We start from the raw sequence: 16,033 nt of genomic DNA on the forward strand, positions 1-16,033 counted from the left end.
TGTTAACGGTAGCTATGAATTTCTCCACAGAAACACATATCACAGCTTGCTTTCTGAGTAAAGATTTCTTAGATCTCTTATTCTTTTATGCCAAATGGAAGCAAAAACCAAAACCTTCTTGATTAATTACAAAATAGGTCTTGGATAAAATGAAAAGAACTACTGTTTATTCTTTTCTCAAACACCTTTAAATGTGGGTTGATCCCCTTGCACAGCGGGGAACGTTGGACTGTCTGACAGGTGCTTTCACCTGTTATTCCTATGGAACTGCGTAATTCTCATGAGATCTGGAAAAGGAAAGGACGAGCAGTTCAGTCCTATTGGAGAAGGGAAATAGTGCAAAGTAACGTTCAAAGTAACGACTGGTGAAACAGGGGCTGCGAGCAAGTAAAGGAGCAGGCACTTGCACTTGTATTTTATCCATTCCAGCTGAGAAGTGGAATGAATGGATTGTACAGCGCAGGGGAAGATAAACACACAAAAGCAAACACTCCCCTCTTAGCTCTCTCATTCTGTCAGCTAAAAATTTCCATGAAATTCTTCAGTCATCATGTCTTAAGGACAAATACACATTCTAAGCTAGAGTCCGATCCAACACGATTTGTACTAGTCAGTATTCATTATTGCACTTCTGTAACAGATCAGAATGCCTTTCATTCTGGAAATATTTTACAGCAAGGGTGAAAGCAGCAAAGCAGATCCTCAGTTAGAGTAAGAACACCGTGCTCCAGCAAAGTCCATAGAGCTGTGCTGCTTGACGGGCGGAAATGTGGCCACCGCAAAGATACCGTTGAATAATAATAAGATTTTCTTTTTTATACAAGCTATGAGACGACTGAGATCATGATCTTCTAACAGATACGAACAATACTTAAGGATACATCTGCAAAAGGAAGCCATGCAGGCTGATGAGCTATTCCGAGCGTGTGGAACAGACTTGATGATCCCTGATCTTCACTTTCAGTGCCTTCACCCCATGAAGTGCTGCTACTACCTTAAAAGATAGATATATAACATTGCATATATGTGAGTCAGCTAAACGCTAAGGAAAACTATAAAGTTTTAACTTCAGTGCATGTAACCAATACAACATCAAAAGAACTGGATGAAGAATACTGACGTCCCTGTTACAACAGTGCTGTACTGTAAATTTTGCTGAAATATTTCAAGAACGTAACTTTTTTGCTTCCATATTGCTGGAAACTGAAGATGTGAAAGATAATTGTGCATTTTGGGCATATTCCTGTGCAGGGGTCTATGCAGAAAAGGGAACTCTGATGATCCCAGCATCATCAATCCTGGAAAGTCACATTTCTTCATTTGTTTCACAGGAAAACTGCTGCAAAATATTTTCAAGACAAAAGGCTCTATTTTTGTCGTTATCTGGGTCCAAATAACATGTTACACAGTGTAGGGTTTTAGCTTTTGGTGAGAAATATTCCACCTATTCCATCAAGGTAACTGTACAGGATCATGCTCCGAGTGCTCCAGCCTTGCTCTTTGTGTAATTCATTTAAAGATTGTTTTCCAAGTACCTCTTGGGCCATCACTATAAGGGGTGAGAAATTCATTAGAGAGTAAATTCTTACATGCTGTTGTTGAGTTTGGGGTTTAGCTGTAACTAATTGTAATCAGCTGAACAAGACAAAATCGGTATATAATGCAAACCAGAGCCTGGCAAGGAGGTAACAGGCAATAGGGTCAAGCAAATATAAAACCAGTGTGAAACTGACAACCTAAAGGGTTAAACAGCAGAGGAGATGTTGATAAGGCTCATCCCAAACCTGGGGCTGGGGAAAAAATGCTCGGATTTTTGCGGCAGATTCTACTTGGATGAGTTACTCACAGATCTCCTGTCGAGGGCTACTGAAAGCATTCTGAGAAAGCACCAAATGCAACTGCTAAAAACTAAAGGACTAACAATCTAACTGGGACCTAAGATTTGCTTTCACCTCATCTAACTGCCCTCAAGTGAAATTCTGCAGAAAGACACTATTTTCTGTGCCGTATGCTATGTAAAACTTGCTTGCCTGCTTGCAAACCTGGCAAACCCAGTTACATGGAGAAGTATTTCCAGAGGTTCTGCCGTTGTCCTGTGCTGGTTCTATCCATGTGCCAACAGGCTGAGTCCTTGTGTCTCCTTCAGTTTCTTCCCTACAACACATGCTCTGCCCTCCACACTCGTGTGAGTTGCTACATCTTTCCTTTTACGAAATTACATCCTTCCTTTTAAGAAATTTGAGCTCAAGCGCTGGCTTGTCAAAGAAGCCGCGGTTAGAAGTACACAGTCCGTCACAAACCGCTCCCCCAGTAACACAAGGTTGCATCTTTCAAGTACGATGCTCTTCAAATCAGCCTCTTCTTCCCTGTTTCTGGTATTGATTCAGGATGTGGTTTTGCTCTTATCAATTCCTCCATCCTATTACGTATGGTCCAACCAGTCCTCTCATGTTGATTGTTTGTACAATCTTTACAAAAAGGTTTTGCTGACGGAAGGGGACCTTTCAGTGTCCTCTCTGGTCACACCTATGTGGCCTTTCTGTCTGCTACTATTTACAAGCTGCTCCAAACGCGAAAGAGATCTGGTTCTCTGACAATCAACCCTCTTGTCCCGGTGCCTCCTGTCAGTGCTCCAGCACGCTGAGAAAGGGATTCCTTCTTGTCTGCTCCACTTTCATCATTCATCTCTTGGATATATTTACTGTTGACTCAGCCTTATATTTATCTTATTGAACATGGAGATCTGTTTCTAAATTAGACTTCCCCTCAAGCTGTTTTCCTCCCTTAAAAACTCCTTTCCTCTTCTCAAACACTGGCAAGAACTCCCACTGACTATTCTCTCTGATTCCACGCTGAGAATTTTCTAATGGTGCATTGCAACCACACTTAGTGTTTGCACAAAGGCAATAGATGTGTATGTCAACAACCATAAACTTCAGGTGATAACATCTTTTGATTTTCACAGTCTTCTTATCAACACACAGTATTTGTCTACTGACCTCAGAACTGCTTTGTTGTAAACCCCAGCAGTCGGTCACATTTCTGCAGTCTGGTTTATGTTTATCATGTTGCTGGAATTGCATTGCAGCTGGCTCTGTAATTTAGCCAGAAGCACACTGGTCATGGATTAAAGACCAGAACTGCCAATGTGGGGCTAATACCACTGACACCTTCTTTCGCGTTTTGTATTCACTGGTAAAACCTTGGTTTTGGTAAAACCATGTTACAGATAGCCGCATCTTCATGGGACGTTCCTGGACTCCTGGTCATTGTGCCTGCTGCTGCTTTATTTCAGGTGACAAAATATGACAGAATATGATGATTTCCCACACATTTTGTATTGCTGCTGATGAAACAGACATTAATATTTCCACTTTCTAGGCTATTTTCTATGGCACACATGCTGGAACACAGTAGATGCTATAGGATGAAGCTTCTAAAAGGTCCTTACTGCAGTAAGATTCACTGAGATCAAATCTTACACATGCAGTTGAAATATCTGTACCTAATTGTCGAAGGACTTGGCTGCAATTATACATCAAGATAAACACCAGGACAGGAGTCTGAGGCTGAACATTTTGAACTTTGGAAGGCAGCGAAGCTGAAACTTGGGTATATAACTAAATGTAACGTCACCACCAGGGAACAGCTGCAGAAGGCTGGAAACGGGCCAGCGGCTGTGAGCTCTGTAATTACAGTGTAGGGCACCTGTCATCGGTGAATCACAGTCCCCTAAGTGTGAACGTTCTTACTCTGCCCCAAGTGAAACACGTTTGTTGAAGCCATCGGGACAGCAGTCGGGGACCACGGGTATTTTTTCTCTGGTTCAGTTTAGTTTCCTCTTTGTCTCAGTTAGAAGGGAAGAGCTTCCACTTCCATACCGGTGCATTAACCAGTCCCTAATGACGGCCAAGAGCTTGGCACAGCGTTAGCGAAGCCTCCATTCTGGCTTTCTCCAATGAGAAAGGGATCAACCCTGATCATTAAACAAACGATGGTCACAATTAAAATCAAATAACATGTCTTACAGCACAATCACAAGCATCCATTTGTCCTTGTTTGAACCAATCCTAGGTAAACAATTAGAGCATTTGGCGAGGAAGAGGGAAAACAGCAAAACAAAACTGAAGAGGCTTCTTGCACCAGCAATTTATAGGCACAAATCTGATGAAGGAGAGCCACAGAAAGCCTCCAGGGAAGGCCAAGGCAAACCCAACAGGTCACAACAGAATGAGAAAAAATTCATAGAATGCCGTGTGTCTGGTGTGCCTTTTGATTACATTTGCTGTTCTCGCTGTTTGCATCAGCTTATTTTTAATTGCTGGTTGCTGTGTTACTGTGGCTTCAATATGATTTCCCACAAACCAGGATTTCACCTAAAAGTCTTTTTAAGCAGGCAAAGCAGAAGATATTCTATTATAGAAGAAAGAAAAGGAACGATACCATTTTAAGGAAAGGTCTTTCAGTAATTGAAGACAAATGAAGTGTAATTTGGGTGTATGTGAACTACATGTTAAATTATATAAATCTAAATTGTATGAACCCACATGTATAATGAGAAAGCTGTATCAGAGATCAGGATTTAGAGCGTTGGGTACAGTGTGTGTATAAATATCTGTAGATAGGCGTGTATACAAATATTAATATATGCATATCTACACACACCGTATATATTTAAGCAGATATCTGATGACACTTCAGAAACCTATGCTACTTTTTGTCCTTCTGTATTGTCTTAAATTCTGCTTCAAGTTATAACAGTGCAAAGAGTGGATCATATTGTAATATAGGTAATCAAGAACAGACCCTTGCTCTGAATGTCTGTTGCTTGTGATAGCTTTTAATACCATCCTGAAGACAGTAAAACAAAAAGATACATATTGCATCAGTATATCTACTTATACTCTTCCTATTGTTGCAGGTGAGTTTTCAGGAGTGACAGGAATTACTGCAGCAATTTGTGAAGAGGTAAAAACGATACTCAGATTGTAGGCAATTACAAGAATGATGCAAAAGTCAGGAAATTGAGTTTGTTCAGCTCGTAGTTTTGGTCTATCTGCGTTTTGATTCTTAAAACTCCCCCCTCGCCTGTCCAAGTATGGTCAACTGCCAGCAAATCCGGAGGAAGACAGAGGTGTTTGTTCGCTCTTCTGTCTGCGTCTCAGCTTCCAAATCTATCCCACAGCCCCGGTTTCCCAGCGGTTCTGCTGTCCCCCATCACACGCTCCTCTGTGCCTCGCTTGGTTCCAGTAGTCCCCGCCACAGCAGGTGTTGCAATGAGGATGAACACAAAAAGTGATCTCAGAAAATCTCAGTAGGGAAGAGGAGAAGGGAAATGGCCTTGGATTCTGTTTTTCCTTTCTCTTTTTGAAACAAAGTTCCCTTCTGGATGGCAAAGATCCCAGTCTGCCTGTCCTTCCCAACCAGCTGGGAGTTTACCCCAGGTAGGTCTGATACACCACACAGGGCAAAGCTTTAAACACGACCAGTTTAACCAGGTCCAGTCAAATCCCGGCACTCACAAAACAAGAAAATAAATAATGAGCATTTACAGCAGTGCAGTTCTAGAACATTCCCTGGTCTAGAACTCCGTGGATCACAAATGGTGCTGCCGGAATCTCAAACCACCATTTATATTCCAGACATTGAACGTACAGAGTACCTTCAGAAATTTCCCTATCACCGTTTCCATCAGTGTAAATAAATAATGCTTGCAAGAATAAAAATTAAATAAACAACGTTAAAAATAATTTGCAACACATTCTGTGCTAACAAAACCACTTATTTAATTCACTAAGGAATGCAACCAGATGAAGAATGAAGACATAGCACATATATGACTCAAAGCTGATGGAAACAAATTAGTCAAATGAATACTTGCCAGTAGTATTCACCCAGCTCTTGGCCAGATAATTCCTGATTTTGTCCTCAGATTGGCAATATTTTAGTGTTTATTTCTAAACACGATGCCCCAGAAATGTCCAGCCAGTTCTTGGACATGAGCTACTTTGACAATGCAGCTTTGGACATGGAAACAATCCTGCACGAGATCTGTTCAATATGTGACATACACAGCAGGAGCACATTGGCTTCTGCCCAGAAAATGCGTATTTTGCCCATCTTCAGCCAAACCCTGTTAAACTCCTTCGTAAGTCGTATGGCTACTGAGCAACAGAGCGGCCTCTTCTGTCATATAAATATAGAAACTAACAGAAAACCTCATTTTTCCTTTAAAAGAAATCTAGTGTTCATGAATGAAAGGTAATAATTCAAGTCAATCTTACAACTCCAATTACAGAAGGTAAAGAACAAAGACCCATTACTGCTGCCGTTAAAATATCTTAAGGTTTTAAATCCAACCAAAATATGCCGAGCTGGGCCCTTCCAACTGGAGAAGGGCTGACTCCCTGTATTAATCCCTACGTTTGGCTTTATGCTCCTGGTGCAAGAACAAGTCTTGACAGTGGGCTCGGCTGCCCCCGCTGCTTTGCTCTCCTGCCGCCAGCAGGCCCAGGCACGGATTGGTTTTTGTGTACCAAGGGTGGTATTGATGGAAACAAACAGTTGAGGCTTGTGGGACAAGTTCTTCAGGCAGCTTATGGGAAGGTGCTTGGGATTTTCCCAGTTCTCTTCCTCCTCGTGGTTGGGAGTCGGCTCCATTCTCAGCAGAATTTCTGTTAGATTCGATCCATACCAGAAATGCTAATACTCTGCCTACAGGAATTTGGAGGTGGCTTGTGAGACTTATTATTAGATCTCGATCAAAACATGGCTGCTTTGGTAATTTAAAGTCAGATGTTTGTTAAATTGGGTTTTCCCTTTCACCTTGTTAGGATTTCTCTCATTGTAATTCTTTTAGCTGTCATTTCCTCAGAGATAATTCATCCTCTCCCCAGTGAAACTTTTCACATTATGCATTATTTACACCTTTGAATTGTTTTGCTATGAACTCCAGCCTGTAGTTTTATTAGTTCACATTCACATGACTCAAAGACAGAAAGGGCCATCCCTCTTCTAGTCTGACCTTATAAACCAGGGGTCATTTGGTATTACCCCAGTAACCATTTTAATGAGAGCAGTAATGTTGTTTGCTGCAGCGAGCCTTTGAGAAGGGTTCCCAGTGCTCCTCAGACGACAAGTCATTGCGAATCTTCCTTTGCATTTGAGTTTGTTCCAATGGTCAACAGTCACTGGTAAAAAAATGTCTGATTTCACCTTTTACTCAGTTCTTATGCTTTACGTTGCATCTTAAATATTCTGCTACTTACTCTTCGTTCCCTCTAAACTATACATGGTAAACCATTCATTCCTTACATTTTTTTTTTAATCCAAGGATGATTTCTGCAGCACTTTTCTAAAAGCTTCTCACAACACCAAGAGCTATTCAAAATGAAGATACCAGCACTAATGGTATATTCCATTCACAGAGACATTTCTTTTGTACCGTGTTTGGAATCTAGAGGAATAACGTACCACAAAGCAAGAGGGGTAAGTGCACACCAACCAGGCAGCTTTCGAATGTGCTGAATATCCCAAGTAGCATGGAGCAGTAGGATAATCCAGATGTCCCCACATCTGTTCCAGCTGATCACACACCATATGCAGTTTTCCTGAATGCTCACCACAACTCTAGTTACAGCCCTTGTGTAAAATGTTGCCCATACTTAAACACAGACAAGTTTAGAAAGCAGTGGGAACAGACATTGTACTGGTGTGGCCAAGGAAAAATCTGTAAATGTTTAAGGTGCGTGGAGGAATATCTGAAGGACACAGGGAGATCAGCTATTTGACCCCATAAATTAGACATGCCAATAGAAGTATTAGATGCTATTCTGGGGTGATAACCAAGGTGACACTAGAGAGGTTGTAAGCACTGTATTCACATACATATATATCAGTCCTTTGTTGCCTGCTCAGACCCATAGAGCGAATTCCAGTTTAGAGTGTGATCACAGACTAAGCTGAATGCAGACTAATGGGTATGAGGCAGACGAGAGACTTTTTCGTTGAAGTAAATACTGCATCAGTTTCTCATCACACCACCACAGCCCCAGTGTACCCGAGGATAACTGGCTGTGCCGGCTGTGCTCTGGAGCCTGCAGCGGGGCATTACCACACGGACACAACGCTGCCCCCAGAGAGCAAAACATCTACAAGAGTGCACGAAACCGGAGAGAGAGATGCAGAGCAAATGTTTGTTTCAGAAAGTTCTGTTCCATTTTATGCCACAAGGCCACATTGTAAATAAACAGTGAGGACAAGCCAAGGCCATCATTACATGAGTAAAAGTGTATAGAACTGGGTATTTCTATTCATGACCTTACATAACATCACCACCACCACCCCCTCCAAAAGAAGCGCTGCAGCTACTGCTCAGCAGCACAGCTGGCAGTTACCCCCTGTATGGTGTTCCTGTTTTTAATCAACAGATGTTTTATGAATGCTGGCTACAATGCTATTCCACTCCCCAAACTCTAATGGATGTTGATCTTCTAACTGTGGTCAGCAAATGCTACAAAACTTTCCAGCCCCCCAGGACCATGAGGGATGAATCAGCAAAGGAGAGCATCTGCAAGATGCCACATTGCATTTTGTGCTTTCCTCTGCTATGAAAACGTCAAAAGAGCAGGAAAAGCTTAATGAATCTCTTGTCTGCAGTGGTGTGAGGAGTCGAGGGCCTGCCGCGGGTCTGCGGAGTGCTCCACAGCAGCTTCCCGCTGAGGAAAAGCGGCTCCGTGGGGATGAGTGTCCCAGCTGTGCCCCAAACCCACAGGGAACAGCAGCAGCAGGACTCTCCAAAGACACCGACGTGATTTATGTCACCCAGTGCTGTCATATGGCACAGTTACATGGCATGTACAGTGTCACATTGTGCTATCGAACTGTTTCAGTAGTTTTTTGGTGAAAAAGCAAAGGATGTTATTTCCATATGTTAAGTGAAAGAACAGCTCAGGAACTGCAGTTCTGCCTAAAGCCGAGTATTTCCTAAGGAAGAACCTTTGACACAGACACCTTCAGGTATCCAGTACATTCCAACTTTGTAATCTACTTTCATCTGTTCAAATAACCTCTTCCACTGAACGCGCAAAAATGTATTCAACCCACAGGGATAAAAGTAAAGCAGCAAACACTTCAGGAAAACAGATTTGTTCCTTTTTCTTGATTATCAGTTTCAAGGCAGAAGAAAATAGACCAGGAATGAGATTAGCATGGAGGAAAGGAATTCAGAGAACCCATCGCAAGCCCCTGGTTGCACTGGAGAACTCCGTCTGCTCTCAAGTGAGGAGGGACTGAGAAAGGGGTGTCGACTTGGATGTTTTGGAAGGACGGAGCAGCTGCTGCTGCCGTGCAGACCACGTGGATAACCTCGGCCATTCGGGCAAGGTCACATTCAGAATCACTAGAAGCCAGGCTTAGAAGAAAGTCCAAAAAATCAAGTAAAGTGTTAAGATGGGACTGCTTTCCCGTTTACTATCATATTGAGAGAGGTCGTGTGGAGACAAGCTCATTCCAGCTGCTGAGGTGCTTGTCACCGAGCCTGATTATTTACCATTCCTACAGCACAGTATTCTCTGGCAGATGTTTCTCTTTGCTTTGCCCCCCACCCCCTTCCCACCTCCAACAAATTTCCTCTTTTTCACTGAGAACACAGTATCCCACGTTTCCAAGAGCTAATGATTTACACTAAACAAACAGGAGCATGTCACTGAAAATCTTATCGAAAGACCCAAAAAATGCCACGAACACGTCATTGTTGTATGATTTGGAGAATAAGAGATCTGCTTCAATGTTTGGGGCTTTTGGCTCCAACTGTGACCTTAAACAGAGATCACATCGAGTGGTCAGATGACAGCAATGCTGCATGATGCACAGTCTTCGAGAAGGAGCTACAAGCCCTGCCATTTTCCGTGGCGCACTGCTAACCTCAGTAGCCCTTGCCCAGTTCAAGGAGTGCACTTCATTTTATTAACAGCCAACTAATTACTAAATGTCATTTCCCAAACCAAATAAAAATGAATGTTTCATTACGAAATCATCATCACAAGTGTCATGGTTTTTAATCAAGTTTCACCTAGCTTTGACTCCGATCGTCCTGATTAAACTCACGTTAAGAACCTTTGCGACTGGCCTGGAGCTCAGTCTAAGGGAAATCTGAATCTAAGCCTCAGATCAAGATACTCACAAGATTCAGTGATGTTTCACTAGAACCCAGATACACGCGAGGTTTAAGTCGTCTTTCTTCGTTAATGCTCTCTACCAACAACATGTAGGTTGAAACTAACATTAACAAAAGTGATTCGGCTGTTATTATGTGCATGCAATGACTAGAAACTTTTCCTCTGTTTTATTTGTGGTTCCCGTGATCAGATGATAATACATATAATATGGACTAGATATATACATAAAGAAAACACTAAGCTTGCATAGTTTCTCCTTTCGTTCCACTCTTCAGTGGTATCATGAGCCTACACGGTCCCTCTCTGGTACAGCGTTTCTGTGTCGATACTGATGATCACATCCTATGCCATGGGAACACTGGGCTTCTGGACAGATGTTGCCTCAAGATTTACAATTTTACATCAAAACAATGCAAACTTGAAAGGTTTCTCTATGGGTTTTATGTGGCTTCACCATTTTGTTTCATTCTCTTCAGGTTTTCATAATGAATCCTTAACCCTGGTATGTGAAAATGCAGCCAGATAAACAGCTGGAAGTCAGTATTAGCTGTCAGAAATGAAGTAAACAGAAATATTTGTAAACGTGTGTAAGTAATCTTGAAAAGCCAGCTCAGACTGTCTGTATATCTCATACATCAGTCTATCTCGGCTAATGAAATAAACACTTTACAAAAAGCTAGTTAGCCAATCTACCAACCAGAACAAACCAACCAACCAAACCCCCACACACGAAGGGCAAAAGACAGCTAAAAGGTTTCCATTTGACAGCACTAACAATCCATTTCAGTCGCTTGCCCTTCCCTGTGGAGGCAGTTCGAGCTTCTGGCACCTTGCTTTGACAATTTTGGTTCCATCCCCAAATTATTTCTAGATGGTTTTCCTTGAAAACTTATTTTATAAATCAAATACATTAATGTTAAATGACGCTCTGAGCTTCTAGCTGGTTGTGAAGTACTTGCAGATAAGCTCTTGCTATTGAGTCCATAAAACTAATAATACTCATGTCGGAACCTTATTGAATTCATTTATATTTTATTCATTTATAACATCTGAAGAATTTCTATTTTCCAAACCAGGTATCCTGGTTTGCTTTGCTACCTTTGGGCACATGCTGGCTTGGACTCCTGGGTGTGATGCACACAGTATTCCCTTGAGCGGGTCCATTTCTACAGAAAAGGAAGTCCACATTCCCCCAGACATTTTTGATGGCTAGCATCTTTATCACTAATAGGATGAAAAGTAACCATGAAAACAGACTAATTCCTGGGAAGACTCATTTCCTGTGATAACTCAGCACACAGCCTGTAAGTATGGTATAGTACACATTGCAGACACAGTGCTCTTGACCTCTATGACTGGAACAGCTGAGTATCCCTCAGTTCTGGGCGGGATGCAAGGTTCCTTCAGGATGCACAAATAAACCATCAATTCAGGGCAGCTGCCAACTGAATCAGGTTACTAAAGCTTGACTCACCGCACATTCGATATGGATTAATGCACACAAACAGAAAATGAGAGTATGACTCCCTCATCAGCTGTAACTGCCTTTATTTTGCAGTCTTGATGTAGCACTTGAAAGAGGTGGAAGATAGATCAGAGTCTTCTACACATTCTTGTAGGACAAAATGTAATACATTACATGCACCTGCACAACTAGACTGCACTTGCAGGAACCTCTTCTAGACGTTTCTATTCTGAGCATATTAGCAGGTCAAAAGCACATACTGCAGTTACTTAACCTGATCTACTATGTAAAGTAAGCTACTGGATTTCTTTGAATTAATGCGTCCATCAGTAACTGCAATTGAGGTTGAATAGATCTAGTTTAGAAAAATATTTCTAGAACTGTGCAGGTAAAATAACCTAATAAAGTGCTCGGTAATGTTTTTAACTGTTAAAGATGTTTCTTATTGTTCATTGAGTATCTGACCTCAGAACCTGACACTGATTCATATTGAGTATCATATCTATAGTAAGGAGCCCTAAATCAGATCTGAGATGGCCTGGGGTATGTCAAACAGGTAAAGCTCACTTTAGTCCTTTTCTTAGCTTTGAATTCTCTGGCTTTTTTCAATCTACAGCTAGAACAAGAATGCTGACTTTGTATTACAGACACCTTTAGCCTCAGGAAGAGAAATGAGACCAACTGTAGGCTACAAAATAGCTGTTCAATGAAGACTACCATTGAGGTAATAACTGGCAGCTGGATTAGAACTGACGAGCTACATACAAAAAAGCCGCCTAGTCTGCTATCAATACTACTCAGCTAGCTGTTCTCCAGCAGACATCTTACATTTACTCTGTGAAAATATTCTCCTTCCTAAAACTCACTTTGGAAAATGCTTATTTATGAACTGGCACAACTGAAACTGGAACAGGCAAGTTCGCAAGCTGACCATAAAATTGTCTTTAATCAAGAAACTAGCTGAACTCCATATCCAGGGCATACTCATTGCACCTGAGACAGACAAGAGAAACAATTTTAAAGCCACATGCCTCTTATGACAGATAAGCATTTCACTAGAAAGAGCAATCTAGTGTTTCCTTCCTTTGTTCCAATTTCAAACCAGAGCAACACCAGCCCCCAGCTGACACAGCTCCTGCGCTGCGCCTGTACCTGGGTTCTGCCTCAAAAGGATGCCACATCTGACCTCCCTCCTGGGCAGGAAACTGCGCGATGCTTCTTGTGGTTTTGAGTGTCAGATCACACTCTTGGCAATAGAGCAAAGACATGGTGCATTTACTTTTATTTTTTTTTCCAGTCAATGTCCTATTTTCTGTAACAGGGCAGCTGAACAGCTTTACAGAACTTCTGCACTGCAGTCAGAGATGATTACAACGTGAGTTAGCAATTGCAATGGGAAAGCAGAGGCATGAAATTCAATACAACTCCTCATTTGCATACATCCACCAAGTTCCCAGTGTGCTTAGACAATCTTTTGTAAAGTTTATGCTGCCAATCCATCATTGCTGTTGTTTAAAAGTAGCTTAAGCAGGCCTGTACACGTTGTGTTCGTGCCTCTGATATAGTGTAGACATACCCTCAGGGCTTGTTTGAATTAGGATTTCAGTCGTGATTATAGCTGAGTAAAGTCCAAGCATCTAGTGTAGACATGACCTAAAATCGTGCTGTGCTGGCCTGAATTGCTGCAGTTGTCCTGATACAACTCTACCTGCTTGTAAAATGTAGAGCCAGTAACAGAGCATATTGGACATAGTGACCGCTAAAGCCTATTGCAGCGTGGCCTGAGCAGGGACTAAGGTCAGGCCAGCCACCTATGAGTGGTTACAGTGGGAGTTTATTTGGAATAAGAACCACTGTATAAATGCTGACAAACTGGCTGCTTGAGGGGTTTTTTGCTAGAAATAACTTCAGACAATATATTTGGCACCAGATTACTACTCTGCATTTTCTCATTTTCAGAATAAAATTTCAGAAGTACACCAGCATCACACCCTTCCCCCTTTGCTCATAATTCAGTGGAAGAACACTCACTAGTCGTGCCATGTACAGCTCATTAACTTTGTCATTTATGATGCCTCCATGAGCCATGGAACATGTTCAGATTTCCTGCAACACGTAAAGCAAATTCCCCTCTGGAGTGGCAGCCTCCACCAGAGAAGAAAATGCAGAGGATGAGGGTTTGGCAATGCCAGATGAAGACTGCACACAAATCCATGAAGAACGGACAGTATTCAGAGTGTGATCTATAGACAGCAAACTTAGAACACATACCCTGCTTGAATAGGGGTGGGGATTTTTGGCAAATAACTAAGAAAAAGCCAAACCAGTCTAAAAGAAGAAAGAAAATACAACAAGAAAGCCACCAGTTAAGTACAGAGGTACTAACTTCCTAACTATTTGAGTCACATTCTCAGGCTGAGAACTGTACCCTTCTATATCCTCATAGTTCCTCATTTCTCTGAACTATGGCCCCACTCCTATATTATCCCTTGTTGTTACCTCCCTAAATCCCATATTCCTACCTTTCCAATTCCACACTTCTTGTGTCTGAAGAGAATTCCCTTCCCACAAAGACAGCTCACAGTGTATCCAAGGCTACCGCTTCCTTTAGAAGCTATTCTAGCTAATGCACCTCAGCTAACACGCAGTTTAGCTTTTTCCTATGCCTGTAAATTTATTTTCACTACATATTGCTGCTGTTAGCTTCTGAATTCTGGACAGGGCCTCCACATATCTAAGTCAAGGATGCAAGCTGAACCCACCTCTAGTATCCAAGTTCTCAGAGTCCTGGTACCACAACTGTCTGCACATTTAGGACAGCAAATCTTCATCTACTCAGTGGGATATTCTGAATATCCCCCCACAGTTATATTATCAAATGAAACTCCCTCATCATATGTTTTGTGCCAACTGCCCTAGCTCAGCTCATGCTCAGAGCTGTGGCAGTAATGAGTTCAGTGTCCCTTCCTGCCTCGCTCCCAACTGCTGCTTTCTGTCTGTGCCGCCCTCTGTGCTCCAGAACAGGACACGGAGCAGCTACTGGTGAGGGGCACCATTCCCTGAAGGGACTCTGGCAGCAGCTGGGGACACCAGAAGGGTGGGAACAAGTGACCAGGGCAGGGCAAAGGAATCAAAGACCATGCTTTCCGAAGCGAGCAGCGCTGCCAGAACATCGTTCATAATCACTGCATCTCCAGAGTCATAAGAGGACAAGTTGTGGGGAGCAGCTGAGGATCACCATCGCTACAGGAAGAACTCTGTACAACAGACAGGAGAGCTGATTTTTCATTGCAGACTTCTCGATCCTCCTTACAGGTGGCAGAGCAATAAAAGGACCACCAGAGGTAGAATGAAGCATAAATCAGCTTCCTGGAACAAAACACTCTTTCATATACAATCCCTATGCAAAAGTCTCCAGCTAACTCCTCTGAGTTCTACCCAGGACTGTTCCGGATTCTGAATTTCAGGGAATTGAAATGGATGTTAATCCTCGCCTGCGTGCCAGCTGCAAAGTCAGCATAACTGAGGCTAGAGCCCCTTGACCTCTCTGCCTCAGCCCCAGAGCTCGGTCATTGCCAGCCAATGACCCTGAGCTATGGATTCAGAAGAAGAGCTGGAGCACTCTGCAGAACATTCCTATGAATCACATAACCCAAAAAGAATGTGGTTTTACAATCTTTTTTACCAGTGGGGGAAGAATTTACTGGCACCAAACCTCGAATCCAGATGTTTTCATCAGGCATGATTTTGTTTTTCTTCACTTTCTGTCATGACATTGAATACTGCCTACAGTTGCATTAAATTAATGCAGTTACAAACAGGCAACATTCCTTACACATTTTAATCTACTTTGCAATATGCATTTACTTAGTTCCAGCAATACCACGATTCACTCTGGCATCATTTCAGCGTAATAGTTTAAAAAGACTGAAACTAAGCTAATGGTGTATTTACAGCAAAGTCATTTTTCTTGCATTTTCCCTTTATGTAAGCCCTGCTGGTGACCGCATATAGATGTGCCTACACATACAAAGATTTATAAACTCAATAGCCATTTAAAACTCAATTAAAAATGAATTCTTGTTCCAAAATTCAGAAGCTGGCCAGACTTAAGTAGATCTGACATACCAGAACAAGTGACAGTTGTAGGGATTCCTCCTATACAGTAAAACATATATACTATGGCCTGCAAGTTCAGCCCTAAGAGAATAAGCTTCAAATTCCATTTCAAGATCGATCTGCACTAGTAACATTCCATAGAAAATCTTCTCAGGACCCCTTACTGAATAGGCACAAAATGACCAACCAAAAGACATCTAATTACCAAACTAAATTAATTCACAAGTGCTGGGGAAAATGTATGCAAATAGTCCATAGTTTTGGTTCAGCT

At 42.1% G+C, this 16,033-nt stretch overlaps 1 long non-coding RNA gene across 3 annotated transcripts in view; it reads right to left on the reverse strand.

Moving 5' to 3' along the window:
• The window catches only part of LOC136108152 (uncharacterized), a 133,944-nt gene that overhangs the window by 87,526 nt on the left and 30,385 nt on the right, over positions 1–16,033 (reverse strand). The gene's annotated exons all lie outside the window — the stretch shown is intronic.

Source organism: Patagioenas fasciata, chromosome 16 (assembly GCF_037038585.1).
Source record: "Patagioenas fasciata isolate bPatFas1 chromosome 16, bPatFas1.hap1, whole genome shotgun sequence".
Lineage (NCBI taxonomy): Eukaryota > Metazoa > Chordata > Aves > Columbiformes > Columbidae > Patagioenas > Patagioenas fasciata.